The sequence below is a fragment of the Callithrix jacchus genome, chromosome 21 (genome assembly GCF_049354715.1).
Source record: "Callithrix jacchus isolate 240 chromosome 21, calJac240_pri, whole genome shotgun sequence".
Taxonomy (NCBI): domain Eukaryota; kingdom Metazoa; phylum Chordata; class Mammalia; order Primates; family Cebidae; genus Callithrix; species Callithrix jacchus.
Window position 1 is genome coordinate 39,140,844 of NC_133522.1, and position 18,561 is coordinate 39,159,404.

Genomic DNA, 18,561 nt, shown 5'->3' on the forward strand with positions numbered 1-18,561 from the left:
CTCTGAGTGGTTGTGTAGGATTACTTTATGCTTGCTTCTTTTGCTCTATATACATTTTCTAAAATTTCAGTAATGAAAGTATTCTATCTCTAATGTAATGTTTAAAAAGAGAAGCTGGAAATGATAACACCTGGACTCCGTTTGCTTACATTCAGAATCTCCTTTGCAAAGGCCAGACCCAGGCTCCTGGCTGATGCTCCCAAAGGCATTAAGTAGACCCTGGCATGGAGACCAGGGCAGGTTCCTGGCTGGGGACAGGGTGCTCCTGGGTAAGCTCCCCTCCAGAGATGCCCCCATGACGAGGGCTTTTCTGGAAGCAGCTTTCTGATGTGACACTGTATTTTACCTGGAACCTAACTGATTGAATGGTCAAACTCTTTACCCTAGTTTCTTCTTTTTAAAAATGATAATGAGAATATTTAGTCATATAGAAAAATATTTACTTACATGGTGAAAAAAGCAGACGAAGAAAATGAACACTCCTAATTATATATAATATATTAATATATAATAGTAATAAATTGGCTGAGCGCGGTGGCTCATGCCTCTAATCCCAGCACTTTGGGAGGCCGAGGCAGGCGAATCATGAGGTCAGAAGTTTGAGACCAGCCTGGCCAACATGGCAAAACCCTGTCTCTACTAAAAATACAAAAATTAGCTGGGCATGGTGACATGTGCCTATAATCCCAGCTACTCAGGAAGCTGAGACAGGAGAATTGCTTGAACCCAGGAGGCAGAGGTTTCAGTGAGCTGAGATTGTGCCACTGCACTTCAGCCTGGGTGACAAGGGCAAGACTCCGTCTCAAAAAAAAAATTATTAATAATAAATTGACAATGTGTTTCTTAGTTGTGGCAAATGTATTGTAGTTATGTAAGCTGTTAATAATAGGGAAAACTGAAAAAAAAAATAATAGGGAAAACTGGGTGAGGCGAATAGGGGAACTCTGAACTATTCTTGCAACCTTACTGTAAACTTAAAATTATTCCAAAATAAAAAGTTTATTTTTGAAATAAGAGAACTTACTCACTTTAGGGCACACATTTTTCAGGGCTTCAATTATTTAACATTGAATTTAATAAAACACTTTGGAAATGCAAAAAAATTATGTGAGTATTTTTATCTACATTGCCAGTCTATTCACATGTTACAGAAGACAGCTATTCTAGAAAATACACCAAAATAATAACCACAGCTATATTTGTGGGATTGAGAACAATTTTTATTTTTTCTTTACTTGTTTCAAACTTTTAAGATTTTTTTTATGGTAAATATAAGAAAACTCTTCTACAATTATTACCTATGTACTTATATAGTACATATGTTACAGTTATATAATATATAAAAATAAAATTTATTCTATGAGATTGCTTTTAAAATCAGAAAAAAAAAATAGCCATGTGGATTTGCCAAGAACCCCACCAGCAGCCAGGAGGCTGAAATCGTGGCAAGCTGGGCAAAGCTATTGGCAGGAGGAGGGAGTTATGCATGGACTCTGGCCATCATTCACACTCTAGGTACTATATGTGCTTAATATGGACTAGGCATGAGCAGCTAATAGTGCTTTGGGAAGCACAAAGTCAAATTGATAGTGATAGCGTTCCTAATTTAGCACAGTGAAAAGCCTGGTAACTATTGGCCAAGCTAATGAATGGGTAAGAGAAAGAAAAGCTTCTTTTCTTTTGTAAAGCTCAACATTAAAATTAGCTGTATCTGTTACGTTAGGTGCAAAAAACAAAGATGGAAGGAAGCTCTTCCAGTTGGGATTTTGCCTCTAAGATCTCTATGCCTGAGCAATTCATGTCACAGATAACAGTGAAGGGCCTGAGACTCATCATCCAAAACAGTTTCGGAAAAAAACCAAAAAGGAGAACATAATTTCAAACGCTAAAGCAATGCATGGTGATTCTCTAGAGGTCTAATAGTTTCTCCCAGAGAAATGATAAGGCAGACAAATGGAAGATCAATGAAACAACTATGGCAATTGGTCCTGCCATAGTCATGAGCATGTAAATAACAAGACAGCGGTAAGAAGACCCCAGACTCTGCCTAGAAACAAAATATTCAGCCTGTTGTTGTTGTTTCTTATTGCAGGATTTTGAGTGGAAAAGTAGTCCCACTTGTCAATCAGCTATGTTGCAGGGGCTAATAGATTCTGGCATTTAGGGAGGTCAACACAGAATTTAATTTAACATCTCACAATACACCCACATGCCCAGAAAATGTGGACAGCTTGATAGGGTTCACTGAGCCAAAGAAGCAAGACCCAAACAGTGCATTAATGTATAGGGGAAGAATAGTTGCAATCAACCCCTTGTGAATTGGACAGAGGGCTTGGAGATGAAGCAATTATCAGCCATCGGGGATTAATAGTAAAGTGTGAATACCAAGCTGTATATGTTAGGGGCAGAATATGTTGCCTATAGAAAACAACAAAGGACGTTTCTTACTATTAAGTGAGATTAAACGTAATGGCCTGATTTAATCACAAAGGCAGAATTAAATTCAGATGGCAACTTCAAAGTGGACACATGAACACAGGCCACTGCTTACATTTACATATAGCTGGCATAGCTTGGCCTGCAGCACAATAGGATAAAGTTTCTTTGGCCACTTAAACAATTTTCTATTCTTCACCTTTTTCTTTTTTCTCTCTTTCTTGTGTGTGTGTGTGTGTGTGTGTGTGTGTGTGAACACTCACTGTATTTATTCCCCAATTGCATTTAGTAAGAAAGAGCTGAGTTATATTTATTCATAAAGGCTATAATTTTTAATTCTTTCAAATTATGAAAAAAAACTGCAAAAGTTCAACAAGAACAGAGTAGTTACAATCCGATCGTCACCAAAAAAGAAAAAGAAGCAATAAATAAATAAAACAAAAAAATCTTTTTAGAGTGAACCAGTGTCTTACTACTTTCTGCCTGCAGCTTAAGAATTCAGCTCTGGAGGCCTAAACTTCACTCCTGGGAAAGGCAGCTTTCCCCTCCTTGGGTGGAGATTTATGCCACCATCCTGGAGCCCAGCAGAGCTGTTTTTCAATACAAGCCAGTTCCTCCTTCCTTCTTTGTTCATGAAGGCTTGTTTCCTTCTTTGCTCCCCACCGAAAAGGAAGTTCTCCTAAGAGGTCTGGGGGATAGAAGGTCTGTTGCAAGGTTTAGAGGGGTTGAGGCCCTTATTGTGAGTGGGTCCCCTGGGAATTTCAAGTATCCATGGCTTGAATATAAAAATTAAGTATAGTATCTAAAAGACATGCTCACCTCTGTTCAAGGCCCAAGGACTGAATATATCTAAACTTTTTGGGTCCATCAAAGTTCCTTACAAATTTTATGTATTTCTATTTTATATCATAATACTTATATCATAATACACAATGTATTATATATTATATAAATGATTAATGAACCTACTCTTTGAATCAGCAATCTTTCTTCAAATAATTTATTCTACATAGGCTTAGTAAAAGAGCTTAAAGGTCTTTGTATCAGGACATTCATCACAAACTTTCTTTTCTTTTCCCCAAGACAGTCTCACTCTGTGGCCCAGGCTGAAGTGCAAGGGGACAATCATAGCTCACTGCAGTCTGGAACTCCTGGGATCAAGTGATCCTCCTGCCTCAGCCTCCTGAGCAGCTGGGACTACAGATGCACTCCACCACACCCAGATAATTCTTAAAAATTTTTGTAGAGACAGTGTCTAGCTTTGCTTCCCAGGCGGGTCTCAAACTCCTGGGCTCAAGCAATCCTCCTGTCTCAGCCTCCAAAAGAGCTGGGTTTACAGGCTTGAGCCACTCTACCTGGCCGGTTGCTTTTAATATTAAAACCAAATAGGAATTAGCCAAAATGATCATTCTAATGGGATGAGTTTAACAAACTTTGCTATGAACTTACAATCAAATACCATACACTCATTTTAATGATCTGATTTTGAAATAATCTGAAATGATTTGAAATAATGCTCTGGAGCTTTCGTTGATTAGAGAGATGGAGAGACATAAAGAAGCCTATAGCAATTTGTAGAATTCAATATGTAAAAAGAGAAATGTTTGAGAAAATGTCAGCCAAATATTAACAGTATTTTTCTCTGAATGGTGGGACTTGGTGATTTTTATTTTTTTCTTGGTACTTACTGAATTTTTTTTTTACAATTAACAAAAATTACTTTTACAATAAAATCTCTATTTTATTTAAAAAAAAAAAAAAAAAAAACTTCTGGGACTGGGCACAGTGGCTCATGCCTGTAATCCCAGCATTTTGGGAGGCTGAGACGGGTGGATACCGAGGTCAAGAGATCGAGACCATCCTGGTCAACATGGTGAAACCCCGTCTCTACTAAAAATTACAAAAAATTAGCTGGGCATGGTGGTGCATGCCTGTAATCCCAGCTACTCAGGAGGCTGAGGCAGAAGAATTGCCTGAACCCAGGAGGCGGAGGTTGCGGTGAGCCGAGATCGCGCCGCACTCCAGCCTGGGTAACAAGAGCGAAACTCCGTCTCAAAAAAAAAAAATTAAAAATAAATAAATAAATAAATAAAATAAAATAACTTCTGGAGGGGATTTGGTGAGCATTTGGGAAATGACTTTAAAGGGAGAAGATGAGATTTTCTGAGGCCAAAATGAAGGAAAAGATGTCATAAGTCCGTGGTGTCTGGGGCTCTGCAGGACAGGCTTCTCACACCGTCCTGATGAGCCTGGGTCCCTGCACTGCTTGCTTCACCAGCTTGCCTTTCCTCAAAGTCCTACTTTTGGATTTAAAGAATTTCTCGCCCTTGTTTTCATTGCCTTCTTGTGTTGACAGAGATTTTCTGAGTTTGATTTGCCCCTTGAAAAGAATAGATCAATCATCTATAAATATGTTGCAATCGGATTTCAAACCAATCCAATTGAGGAAAAAGGCTGAGAGAGGTGAGTTTGTGAGGGAAAGGCAGGGCATGGATCAACTCCTCTGTCACCAGACAAAGCTATCTGCAGTGGCCTGTGGCTCTCTTTTGAGCAATTTGTTAATCAATGTAGACATAGGCTCTAAGGTTGGACAAACTGAAGTGTCTGGGAGCCTTGATACCTGCCCAATATCAAGTGTAACCAAGAAAAATACTCCCCGATGACAGCCTTACAGGCTTGCATGGTATTACTATGACACTTATAACGAGACGTTTTGATTTCAGTTAATTTCAAATCGCCCATCTACAGTCTTAGAAAACTGAGGAGGATCTATGAGATGAAGATTTTTAAAATGCGGCTGGGCAGTGGCTTACTCCTGTAATCCTTGCACTTTGGGAGGCCGAGGCGGGTGGATTTCCTGAGCTCAGGAGTTCAAGGTCAGCCTGGGCAACATAGTGAAACCCTGTCTCTACTAAATACAAAAAATTCTGGTCAGGCGCACTAGCTCATGCCTGTAATCTCAGCACTTTGGGAGGCCAAGGCAGGCAGATCACCTGAGATCAGGAGTTTGAGACCAGCCTGGCCAACATGGTCAAACGCTGTCTCTACTAAAAAAAATACAAAAATTAGCTGGGCATGGGGCACGTGCCTGTAATTGGGAGGCTGAGACACGAGAATCACTTGAAGCCAGGAGGTGGAGGTTGCAGTGAGCCAAGGTCACGCCACCGTACCCCAGCCTGGGGGATAGTGGGAGACTCTATCTCAAAAAAAGGAAAAAAATGCCTGTGAGTTTACTAAGGGTTGCCTGAAACAGCAGAAGGGCTAAGGTTTCTTACTGACCAGAAATGAAAGCGACACCTACCAGAGCTCCGTGCGTGCTTCACTATGTGCTTCTTGGGTGTCCTTGGGCAGAGGGGTCCTCCTGGCCATGAAGCAATGGAACCACATGCTGGAGGCACGAATGGCAACTGCACAAGGTTGTGGCGTCTGCACTCACACAGGACTTATTCTGCCCATTCCCTTAGCACCAAATTAGAAAGAAAAAGGTTGGCTGAGCAAAACAAACTTGCTAGATTATTCCGAGGCAGAACAAGGCACAGAAGATATGCCATGTCTGCCTTTCATCGCCTTAGGTAGAAGGAGAGCAAACTCTGGTTCCTTTCTTGTCCCTTTTTTTTGTGTGTTGAAACGGAATTTCACTCTGTCTACCTGGCTGCAGTACAGTGGCATCATCTCAGCTCACTACGACCTTCACCCTCTAGGTTCAAGTACGTCTCCTGCCTCAGCCTCCCGAGTAGCTGGGAGTACAGGTGCCTGCCATTGCGCCTGGCTAATTTTTGTATTTTTAATAGAGACAGGGGTTTCACCATCTTGGCCAGGCTGGTCTCGAACTCCTCACCTCATGATCCACCCACCTCGGCCTCCCAAAATGCTGGGATTACAGATATGAGCTGCCATGCCCGGCCCCCCCACCCTTTTTTTTAGCTGGAGTTTGCTCTGTTGCCCAGACTGATCACTGCTCACTGTAACCTCTGCCTCCCAGGTTCAAGCAATTTTCCCTCCTCAGCCTCCCTGAGTACCTGGGATTACAGGTGCGCACAACTATGCCCCGCTAATTTTTGTATTTTAGCAGAAATGGGGTTCCACCATGTTGGCCAGGCTGTTCTTGAACTCCAGACCTCAGGTGAGCCACCGCCTCAGCCACCCAAAGTGCTGAGATTATAGGCATGAGCCACCACACCAGCCTCTTGACCCTTTTTGAAGTCATTTCTTGAAGGTGGATGTGTATGTCAGGTCAAACTTCCTCTCTCAAACAATCTACCCTTGGATTCCAGGAAGGCAGCAACTGCTTCATTTTCAAGCAAACAGAAGAGAAATCAAGACTATTCCTAGGATCTTTTGCAATCACACAAAATATAAATGAGCATTTAAAAATGTTTTATTTTTAATTTTTGTAGGTACATAATAGGTGTGTATATGATTACACAAGATATTTTGATACAGGCATGCAATGTATAATAATTATGTCAGGGTAAATAGGGTATCCACTTATCTTTTGTGTTACAAACAATCCAGTTATACTCTTTTAGTTATTTAAAATATACAATTAAATCGTTTTTTACTATAGTCATCCTGTTGTGGTAGCAAATACTAGGTCTTATTTATTCTAATTTTTTTACTCATTAACTATATCCCCTACTCTCCCAAATGAGCATATTTTTAAAATATTTACTTGCTTCTTTGTGATTATAAAAGACATGCAGGTTCACGTCAATTTCAAACATATACTGAAATTGAGAGAAAAAGAAACTCTATGTCCCGGAAATAAAAATTAACAGTGAATTGCGTTTTCCGCCAGTTGTTTATTCTATGCATATATAATTGGAACATATGATTTTATTTTTCATGTAGCTGGAATTATATGGGCTGTATTATTCTATTTCCTTTCTTTTAGTTTTAATATTCCATCAGAGCATCAGCAGATACAAGGCTCAGAAATTCTGCAAGTAGTAATCATCATAGCAGGAGCGTAGTCGATAGCAGTACTATAGTTAATATTTACTGTGGTCTGGATTCTACATAGGCCTTTTCTCCAGGGAGCTGAACATATTTTATATTTCCTTCCTACTAAACCTAGAACAAGGAAAATTATGCCGCTGACTGTTGAGAGATCAGATAGGCCTGACACAGTGGTTCATGCCTATAATCCCAGCACTTTAGGAGGCCAAGGAGGGAGGATCACTTGAGCCCAGGAGTTTGAGACCAGCCTGGGCAACACAGTGAAACCCTATCTCTACAACAACAACAACAAAATTAGCCTGGCATGGTGGCACACACCAGTAGTCCCAGCTACTTGGGAGGCTGAGGTGGGAGGATTGCTTGAGCCCAGGAGGTTGAGGCGGCAGTGAGCCCTGATCACAGCCACTGCACTCCAGCCTGGGCAACAGAGCAAGATGCTGTCTCAAAAAATATATAGAGAGAAAAATAAATACATAAAGAGATGAGATGACTTCCTTGTGGAGTCACACACCTAAATCATACCCAGGAGCAGCCCTGGGTCTGTGTCCACAGAAGTGGGCCGGAATCACCTTGGGACACGTAGCCTTCCTCTGCACAGGCAGGTGGCCCTGAATATGCACAGCTCCTCCTTGGAGATTGGGGTGCTGCTCACCAGAGAGGCCTGAGTCACCCCGAGCCGGGCATGAGGGGACCGACTGTGGTCCCAGCTTCCCCTAACCACCCCTGCTGCGGCTGTGACTGCCGCCGTGTGGACCCGGGCTGCCCTGCCACCCAATGGCTCCCGCTGCGTCTGGCGGCCTGACAGTTGTAATGCTGCCATCCGTGTCTGCTCACAGAAAGAGCAGGAAGACCAATTGCCCCACACAAAGGCCTGAAGTGCTCGTGTGAAAGGTCACTAAGTGCTGTCATCTGGGCCAGGGAGGGGGCCGAGAAGGCGGTGCCCACTGAGAACAACAGAACCAGGGGCAGGATCTTAACCTCGGCCTGTGGCCTGGGGTGTCCGCGGAGAGACAAAGGCTCTCAAGTGGGAGCTGGAGGGACTTGGGAGCAAGGACGCCTGACGGATGAGAGGCGCCTGGGCCGGTTCCTTAGGCAACCAGCAGCCCGTGGGCCTCCATAACTCTGCCCAGAGGCTGACAGCTCCCATTCATCCCCCAGGCCGGGCAGGTGGCAGGGGGGCCTGAAAGGAGCAGGGGAAGCAGGAGGATGGGTCCCAGAACAAGCCCCTGGGATGTTCCAGGCCCTGCAGGGAGGCCCCATCCTCCAGCCTCCTGCTAGGGGGATGCGAGGTCAGCAGGCTCTTTTCAGAACCCCAAGAAACACAGTTTCATGTTACCAAAAACCACTAAGCATACTATTTAGTGTCAAATTAGATGCCGTTTAATGCCACATTTGAGTTTATAAATGTGGCCGCGACTACAAAGATTTAGGAAAACAGAGCTTGGAAGTAAAACTGATCAAGAAAAATGAGGTGGGGGGTCTGTTTCCTTGTCCTGAACAGTATCAGGGAGTTGGCAGCAAAGACCACAGTCATCCATTTTTCATTAGGACACTTGAGTGGGGCCCAAATGACGCTGGGCTCTGACAGGATACAATTTAGGAACTGCTGAAGGCAGAGTCCCAGCGAAGATCTCTGCTACCTTGAGGCACGGTGTGCAGTTTAAAATAGGGATCTGAGGCCGGGCACAGTGGCTCACGGCTGCAATCCCAGCACTTTGGGAAGCCAAGGCAGGCAGATCATCTGAGGTCAGGAGTTCAAGACCAGCCTGACCAAAATACAAAAAATTAGCCGGGCATGGTGGCACATGCCTGTAAATTCCAGCTACTCAGGAGGCTGAGGCAGGAGAATTGCCTGAACCCGGGAGGCAAAGGTTGCAGTGAGCCGAGATCGCACCACTGCACTCCATCCTAGGCAGCAAGAGCAAAACTCCAGCTCAAATAAATAAATAAAATACAGGTCTGAAAATCAAACAGCAATCTTGAGTCCTTGGACAATTTATTTAAACTCCCATTGCCTTGATTTCCCACCAGTTAAAAAAAAAAAAGATTATTTTGATGATTGTTTTACTACCTGTAAAAAGCTTAGAACAGCACCACCCACATAAAACAGTCAAGAAGTGCTAATTTCATCATCCTCATCCTCAGTATCATCACCCTGGCTGGTGAAATTATTGGTGAATTTAATTTACTCCTTTACATTTTTTATTGTCTAAAGCATCTACAATGATCATGTATTATTGTTACAATGAGAAAAGATGAAACTTTTTTTTTTCCAAGTCGGAATCTTGCACTGTCACTCGAGTTGGAGTGCAATGACACGATCTTGGCTCCCTGCAACCTCCACCTCCTGGGTTCAAGCGATTCTCCTGTCAGACTCCCAAGTAGCTGGGATTACAGGTGCCCGACACCACACCCGGCTAATTTTTTGTATTTTTAGTAGAGATGGGGTTTCACTAACATAGTCAGGCTAGTCTCAAACTCCTGACCCCATGATCCACCTGCCTCGACCTCCCAAATTGCTTGGATTACAGGTGTAAGCCACCATGCCCAGCTGCAACTTTTTTAGGAGGAATAAAATAGTCCTGATGCTGCCTTTCACAACCCCAGGGAGGAAGAGAGAGCAGAGGGATGAAGTCACAGAGGGAAGGGCCACCCTCCAACTGAAATTTGCCTTCTTTGTAACTAGAAAAAGGTGGAGGTGAAGTTTGGGGGTTTTTCTCCCCCCCCCCCTTTGCATACGGAGAAGCATGACTTTTGCAGAGCATTCTGACCTGGCTTCAGATTGAGGACAGGGTGACCAACTGTCCCAGTTTGCTTGGATATGAAACTTTGAGTGCAAGTTGATCACAGATGTGAAGGAGCAGATTTTCAGGCCCACCTGTGATTGCTGCTGGGCACACCAGCTGGGAACTCCAAAATTTTTGCTTTGCAACCCAAGATTTAAGCCACATCCACAAAGCTACGCAGGAGGCACTCTCAGTGCCCTAGGAGAGAGTTTTAAGGGGACTAGAGTTGGAGGCCAGCTCGGTGGCTCACACCTATAATCCCAACACTTTGGAAGGCTGAGGCAGGAGGATCATTTGAGGCCAGGAGTTTGAGACCAGCCTGGACAAAATGATGAGCCCTTGTCTGTACCAAAACAAACAAACAAACAAACAAAACACATCAAAAACTTAGGAGGGTGTGATGGTGTGCACCTCTAGTCCCAGGTACTTGGGAGGGTGAAGCAGAAAGATCTCTTGAGCCCAGGAGTTGAGGCTGCAGAGAGCTGTGATTGTGCCACTGCACTCCAGCATGGGAGACAGAGCAAGACCCCTTCTCAAAGAAAAGAAAAAGAGAGAGAGAGAGAGAGAGAGAGAGAAGGAATGAGAATTGAGAATTGGAGTTGGAAAGAAAGAGGAAATGAGGAAGCAGTCAAGTCCATTCCTGGTCCTTTTTGTGGAAGATCAGCCTTGCCCTTAAGACAAAGCAACATCCTTGGAGACCCTGGCAATGTGCTATTCTTTGTATTGCAGTCTCTAAAATGACGCTCTCACCAAAGACACACACAGTGCACTCCCCGAGAAGCTACACTGAGCACCTAGAGCCAGAGGAGTCCAAAGATATGCCTCTTCAGCACTCCTAAGGTGGATGATGCCCCAGGAAGGAGAATGGCAATGAAGAGGTAGGAGCAGCTTGGGAATTCAGAGTAGAAATTGCAAACAAATTTTACAGAGAAGCAGTGTGGGAGCAGTTTTGACTGACCCTCTAGGAAATCTCCGGGAGTGGGCAGTAGCTATTTTGTCCCAGTTGCAATTGAATTTGCCCAAGGTCACAGAGCTAGGAAGCCAGGAGTTGGGGGGCCAGCAGGGACTTCAGGCCACAGGCCATAGCATCTCTCAAAGGAAGAATGGCTTGGGGTTAAAGAACTACCCCAAACGTGGGGAAGTGGGCAGCAGGAAGGGCACTGACCTACAAGCTACAGGAGAGGGTGCCATGGAAAGGCCTGTGTGTCAGTTTCCTTCAACTGCCATAACAGAGTACCATAAATTGGCCAGGTGCAGTGGCTCATACCTGTAATCCCAGCACTTTGGGAGGCCGAGGCGGGCAGATCCCCTAAGGTCAGTTTGAGACAAGCCTGGCCAACATGGCAAACCCCCATCTCTACTAAAAATACAAAAAATTAGCCAGGTGTGGTGGTGTGTGCCTGTAATCCCCGCTACCCAGGAGGCTGATTCAGGAAAATTGCTGAAACCCTGGAGGTAGAGGCTGTAGTGAGCCAAGATAGCGCCACTGCTCTCTAGCCTGGGTGACAGAGCAAGACTCCATCTCAAGAAGAAAAAAAAAGTGCCATAAATCTAGTAGCTCACACAACAAAAATGTATTTTCTCACAGTTCTGGAAGTGCAAAGTCCAAAAGGAAGGGCCCTTCTCCCTCCACAGACTGTAGGGGAGGATGCTTCCTTTTCTCTTCCAGCTTCTGGAGGCGGCTCCTGGCATTCCTCGGCTTGTGGCCATATCGCTCCAATCCCTGCCTCCACCTTTACAGGGCTTTCTTCTCTTCTCCATGTATCTATCTTCTGTGTGTATCTTATGAGGACAATTGTCACTGGACTTAGAGCCCAACTGGATGGTCTGGGAGGATCTCATCTTAAGATGCTTAACTTGCTCATCTCTGCACTCTTTTTTATTTTTTCAAACGAGGGCACATTCACAGGTTCCAGGGATTGAGACAGGGGCATATCTTTCTGGAAGCCACCATTTCACCCATTACAGCCTGGGGACAAGGAGTGTTCACAAACCAGATAGCAAGTTGTCTGGATTTATTCCCAAGAAGGCCAACTCTGTTGAGCATGAATCTGACCAGCGTTCTGATTTACAATCACCTGCTCACCCCTCTACTCTGCCAGCAACCCTAAGACGGTTCATGTTCAGAGAGCCCTCTCACACTCTGTGGTGCCTTTCTCAACCTTCTCTGCTCTCTGAAAACCACTGCCCCTTACCTCGCTGTCACTCTCAGCAAATGACCTTTCTACTGCTTAGTAGAGAAAATGAAAGCCATCAGAGAAAAAAGCCCTCATATTCCCATCCCCAGCCCCCACTACTTTCCTGCCTTGGCCCTACCCTCTTCTTGGTCCCTCCATTTCCATAAGAAAAGAATTTTCTCCTCCAGCCCAGGTCAACTGACCACCTGGTTGAGTCCCCAGCCCTCTCATTTCCTGAGGCACCTCCCTGCAAATCTCCCTAGCTGTCTTCTCCGGCTTCAACATCTCCTGCTTTGGTGGAACCTGTTAAATGCAAACTCTGAATAAAGAGACCTCCTAAACAGGCTTTATATGAGCAACATGTCTGTTTATTCACCCGGGTGTGGGCAGGCTGAGTCTGAAAAGAGAGTCAGTAGAGGGCAGTGGGATAGGAGTTGGTTTTACAGGTTTGGGGTAAGCAGTGGAAAGTTACAGAAGTTACAGTTCAGGGCGTTTTTTGCAAGCTTGGGTGGGGGGTCATAGTGTTTGGAGTCACGAGGTTGGCCTATCAGTTGAGCAAGGCTGGTTACAAAGTCCAGCTGCCTTGTCAGTTGATGTGGAAATAAGGAACAATAGAAGAATGTCTGAAAGTTAATTAGGCACCACAGGAGTTGATCACTATTCACCTTTTGAGGTTTCCAGTTACTTCAGAATTTCTAGTTCCAGGAACTCATCTAGAGGTATACATGCAGGTCAGAGGTTACCATGGAGTCCATGGCATAGTCAGTCTGCCTAAAAGATCTTACAGAACTCTCCCTCATCATTTAAACACATGCATTTTCTTCCACTTTAAAATCAGAAAAAAAATGTAAATACTCTTCCTGTACCCCACTTCCACTTCCGGCAAGCACCTTCCTCTCCCATCCTTCCCAGGTGAGCTTCTCCTTGTATTATCTGCACTTCCTGCCTCTATTTCCTCCTTACCCACATAGCCCCCTCCACCTAAGTGGCTCACGTGCTTCCAGGCCACTAAATCCAAGGGTCTTTCCAGGTTTCATCTTCCCCAGCAGAACTGGCCAGTTATCCACCCTGCCTAACTGCAGTATTGGATGGCCTTAAATACTGTGACTCCACATTCTCCTGGTTTTCTTCCCACTTCTTTGGCTACATCTTCTCAGGCTTTTGTTCATAAGTGGAACAAAGGGGGCATGTAAACATTAGAGTCGGGATCCCTCCTTTTTCACTCTAGTTCTTTCTAGGCAGTCTCCCCACTGGGGGCTCAAACTGCAGTCTGTGTGACCACGACCCACAAATGCCAATCTCCACCTTCAGATCAGGTATCCAACAACCTAGCCCATACCTGATGGATATTTTAAAGGAAGCTTATCCTCAAAATATCCTAAACAAAGTTCAAGATCATTTCTCCCTCAAACCTGGGCCCTTTCCATCTTTCCCCATTCCTGTGGACCAAACTACCAACCAACTAGCCAGCCAGGAAAGTCATCACCACAACCTCCCTCTCACTCCCCTTGGATCAGATTCAAAATGATCTTGCCATTGCAGGAAAGCCTCATTCCCTTTTTCTTTATTTTGAAGAGTAGAAATGATGCTATGTGTATCTTGAGGCTTAAGAAGTCCAGTAGAGGATAGAGTCTGAATTTTTAATAAAATGTAATAAAATTTCACCTTTCCATGATTAGGACTCTTTTAGGGCCATTATCCAAAGACCTATCTTGGTTTACCTAGTGGCTGGAAACCCCAGGATTTGTGATATTTCTTGGATCTTGATTTCACAGAAGAGACAATTCATGAAAAACCCTTAAATCACTGTCAGACTCAGAACGCCTGCCATCCTTTCAGGTATAACCAAGTGACTTACAATCTCTGTAAGTAAAACCACGTAGCGGTTACAAAATTTGAAAAAGGAGTTTTGCAGGGGGTGAGAAAATGACAAAGAAATACATTAAACAGAATTCCCAAGGAAGAATACAACTTAAAAATTGTGATTTAAATAGATCTGAAAATGTAGGCATCATTGTCATAGGTTTTTAAAAAAATCTACCTGAAAAAGTGTCACTAGAGAGAAGAGCAAGAAGAAGATATGATCGAGCCTGATTGTGGGTGGATACAGAACAATGTCTACGTCAGCTTAATTCTAAGTGGAATAATAAAGTAGAATTTACACTTCGAATTTTGTGTCTCATGCATTACACATAGTAAAGAAATATTGGTCAACTTTTTCCAAGTAATGCTAATAGTCCACTTCTGTGCAACGGTCTTCTTTATTGGGTCTATTGATTAAGTGGCTCCGGTCTGAAGACTTGGCTCGCTCTCTAAGCTGCAAAGGAAAAACTCTCTGTTCTATCTGGATGCAAGTGCTGAGTTCCGTAGTTTGTCGATTAAAGAATTTCAAAGAAAATAAGAATTTGGGTGTTTTGCCAAGGTTTTGTTGTGTGTTTTGTTTTACAAGCACTGGTATATCTCTCTTGGAATTTTTTCAGGATTATGTTCTCTCTCCAACAGAGAAATAGCCACAATGCAGGTATCACCTCCAAAGGACAATCTAGGACTCCTTCACCTCAAGATTCTTTCGTTTTAAAAGGGAAGTGGTATGGAGTAGTAAGTCTGGGATACTTATTTTCAAATTTCATTTTCACCCTTTACTAGCCACGTGACGTTGGGCAAGTTACCGCCTCTCTGAATTTTCACTTTTACGTCTGTGAAGCGGTAATGATCAACCTATATTATAGGTTTATTGTTAGGATTACATGGCATCAACAAAAAGTACTTGACATAGTGTCAATATTCAAGAAAACTTAGTTTCCTTTTATTTTACTTTGATTATAGCATTTGAACTTTAATGATCATCCTTTTGGTAATCTTTTTTTTTTTTTTTTGAGATGGATTTCACTATGTTGCCTAGGCTGATCTTGAACTCCTGGGCTCAAGAGATCTTCCCAAGTTAGTCTCCTGAGTAGCTGGGATTGCAGTCATACACCACCACTCCCAGCTTTCTGGATACAGTGTACTTAAACATTTTAAGCACGCCATTGATAATTTGCTAGAAAATGCCCATCATGAAAGAATCGTTACAAGTTCTATCATGTGTATGAAACGTTTGCACGTTCATGCCACTTCACAGCTGTAGCACACCTCTTCCTTGAAGCCCCATGGGTTTTCTATAACCTCTGCCTGCTTCATAGTTGAGTTCACAGAGGCACAAAGTAACCCATAAAGGGCTCACTACCATTAACAACAGAAGAGCCACCATGTGGCTAAGCACTCCAATGAGCCAAACTCCTTTGCCAGAATATCCACACACCAGCCCTAAGGCTGAGCCAATAAAATCCAGGTGAATGCAACACTAGATCCCAAAGATGGTTTTTAAGCAATAAGAGTGGCCTGTCTTCATTGTTTGACCATTATTTATTTTGGTCCTACTATGGCTCAAGAGCTGCAATGAATAAAGAAGGTGTGTTTCATATCCTCATAGAGCTTATATCTTAGGGGGGACAGATACGAAGGAACTAGTTATACAATCAATTTTTACTGGATTTTTATGCAATCATGGTTGTGTAGGAGAAGGATTAGAATGATGAGCACAGAACAGGGAGATTTGACATGGTCTGGAAGGTCTGCAGGTGCTGCCACCGGGGAACCAATGTCTAACATAAATGCTAAACGATGAGTAGGTACCAATTAGATGAAGCATGTATGCATTCCATGGTGTGGCTGGAGCCCCATGGGGTTCTAGAAGAAGCTGGCAAGGGAGTCCAGGCCACACAGTGCAGGACCTAGTTAAGGATATGCATGCCTCTGTCCCAAGAGCTAGGGGCCCACAGTGAGTTGATGCATCTGACTATGCCTGTCATGGGAACTGCAACTTGCTCCCCTCCCCCATAGAGAACATTCTGGTAAGCTCAACGTTATTTTAGTAAATGGCTGCCCTGCTTAGATGACTCACCAATCAAAAAATTCCGTTTCTTTCATCTGTAAGTGTAAGCCTGAAGTTAAACCTGCTTCTCAGATGTGTTTACTGTCCAGTGGGTGACACCCTAGATGTCATGCCAGGCTGGCTGTGGAGAGCTGCTGGCTCATTAGGATACCAGGAGAGCTTCTAAAACTCAGACACCCAGACCTCAACCTAGATCAATTAAATCACACTCCTGGGGGAGTGGGATCGGATATCATTCTATTTCCTAAACTCCTTAGGGGACTCCAATGTGCAGCCAAGTTTGGGAAGCTGTGAACCAAGATTCTCTTTGCCATGTCTCTCCTTCCTCCAAGCAGGAGGAAGCAGTGAGTAGCAGTGACCATCCATGAAACAGATTCGGGAGACTGTCCAAATACCATCTGCACACGAAGGAGCATCTACAAAACACCCGAGGGACCTAGAAACCGACAGACCCATCCCGTCTCTCCTTCCTCCGAGGGCGTTTCCAATAGGACAAGCTGGACCCAGGCGGATTCTCACCCCCACCACCCCAACTCCAGGCTTGGGTCCATCTGCCAGGCAGGGCAGGCTGCCGATGGTGACGGGTTGCGCGCTCCGCATCAGACAGCCGCGCGCCCTCAGCGACCCGGTCCCTGCACCCAGGGGCCCGCAGGTCCTGGCTCCCGGCTTCTGCACCTCCCACCCCTGGACATCTGGCTGAGCCACGCCTCCCTCTCCCCGCAGCCTCCACCCGCCCCGCCTCTCCTCCCCACCCTTCTCTTGTTTGGGGCGGTAAGGTCAGAAGCGTTCAACAATTCAACGTGGGAAGTCTCTCGGAGGAAGTGCCCGGTCATAAATTTCACCCAACAAGAGGCTCCCATCAAGCTCGGGCTTGTTAGGAAACCTCCCAGCCGCTAAGCGAGGGTTAGGCAGCTCCAGGGCGGGTGGGCTCTGGGGCAGCCAGGGAGCCAGGGAGCCAGGGTGAGCGCGTTGGGCTGCGGGTGCTGAGGGTCGTTGGAATTCAGGTGTTTAGAACCTTGCATGTGTGGCTGTCGCGCTACTTCTCTGGTATTGCCTGGCTGGATCGCAATCCTTAGATGTGTCCAAACGGTCCTTATGTATCTAAGACACACACCCAAGCACATTTGGGAGAGGAAGGTGGTCAGTTTCTCTTTACATTGCAGCGGCAAGTTAAACCCCGTCTGGGGTTTCATTAATCCTGAAGTTAATGAACAGAAACATGTGAATAAGTTAAGGCTGTGTTGAATGCCCCGTTCCATAGGACCTTGCCATCTGAATGTAATGATGGTTCCCAGAAAAAACAAACAGGCAAGAGGTTAAAGAACAGGGTTCTAGGCCCAGGCCTTGCTGTGTGACCCTGGGTGAGTCACTTTATATCTCTGAGCCCCATTCCTGGAGTGGAGTGAGGGAGTTGGAGGGTCGGTGGGCATGGGGCAGCTCTAAGCATCCCCAGCCTCTGGTCTTTGCCCCTTCTCCCTCTCCCTGCACCACCAACAAGGTGAAAGAAGGGTCTGATCGAATTCAGCCTTTGTCCTGCTGCCATTTGTTATGGGAAATCTTTCCAGGGACTGGCACTCTGATTTGGTTGGAAAGCCAAGGGTATTGAGCCCATATCAATAGAAGGAAGGTTTGTAAACCCAGACTATACCTGCCCTGTGCAGTGCCCAACAGAGGGGAGACAGTTTGGGGACTATTTAGTTGTGGAACTTTTATTGCAATAAATAAAGCAATGCTGGAGGCCTGAAAGAGGTTCAAGACTAACAGGAGAGACAATAACTATTGTTACTCTGCTGCAGGCAGGGTTCTAAGTCCTGTGCATAAATTAACCCACTTAAGCCTCCCAACAGCTCCCTGAGGTTGGATACTATTATTAGCCCAGTTTTACAGATGGGTAAACTGAGGCACAGGGGGTAAATAATTTGCCTAAGATCATACGGCAGGTCAGAGGTAGAGAGGAGACTTGAACCCCTGAAAGCACAAAGAGCGGCCCTGGGCCCTTGGCAAAGATGACGCTTCCTGTCCTGGGGACAGAGGAAGACAAGGCCAGGCATCCCAGAGGGCAGGAATCCCAGAGCAAAGGCCAGGAGTGAGACCAAAGGCAGGGTAAGGGGCCCAGCTGGCTGGCACGCCCGCCCCAAGGATCAGATGCTTCTCTGAGGCCTTATGTCTACATAAACCTCTCGGCTCAGATTTTCCATTGGGCCACAGAAGAGCCATTTTGGGACAGCACAGAGACCTCAGAGGAATGAGCTCAACTGAGTGGCTGTAG

At 44.9% G+C, this 18,561-nt stretch overlaps 1 long non-coding RNA gene across 2 annotated transcripts in view; it reads right to left on the reverse strand.

Moving 5' to 3' along the window:
- LOC118149919 (uncharacterized) overlaps positions 1-18,561 on the reverse strand; it is a 72,054-nt gene that overhangs the window by 11,848 nt on the left and 41,645 nt on the right. The window contains exon 3 of one of the 2 annotated variants that reach the window (XR_004737677.3): positions 5,738-5,895. The exons of the other annotated variant lie outside the window; for it this stretch is intronic. This is a non-coding gene — a long non-coding RNA (uncharacterized LOC118149919). The remainder of the gene's footprint in view (positions 1-5,737; positions 5,896-18,561) is intronic. 2 annotated transcript variants of the gene reach the window in all.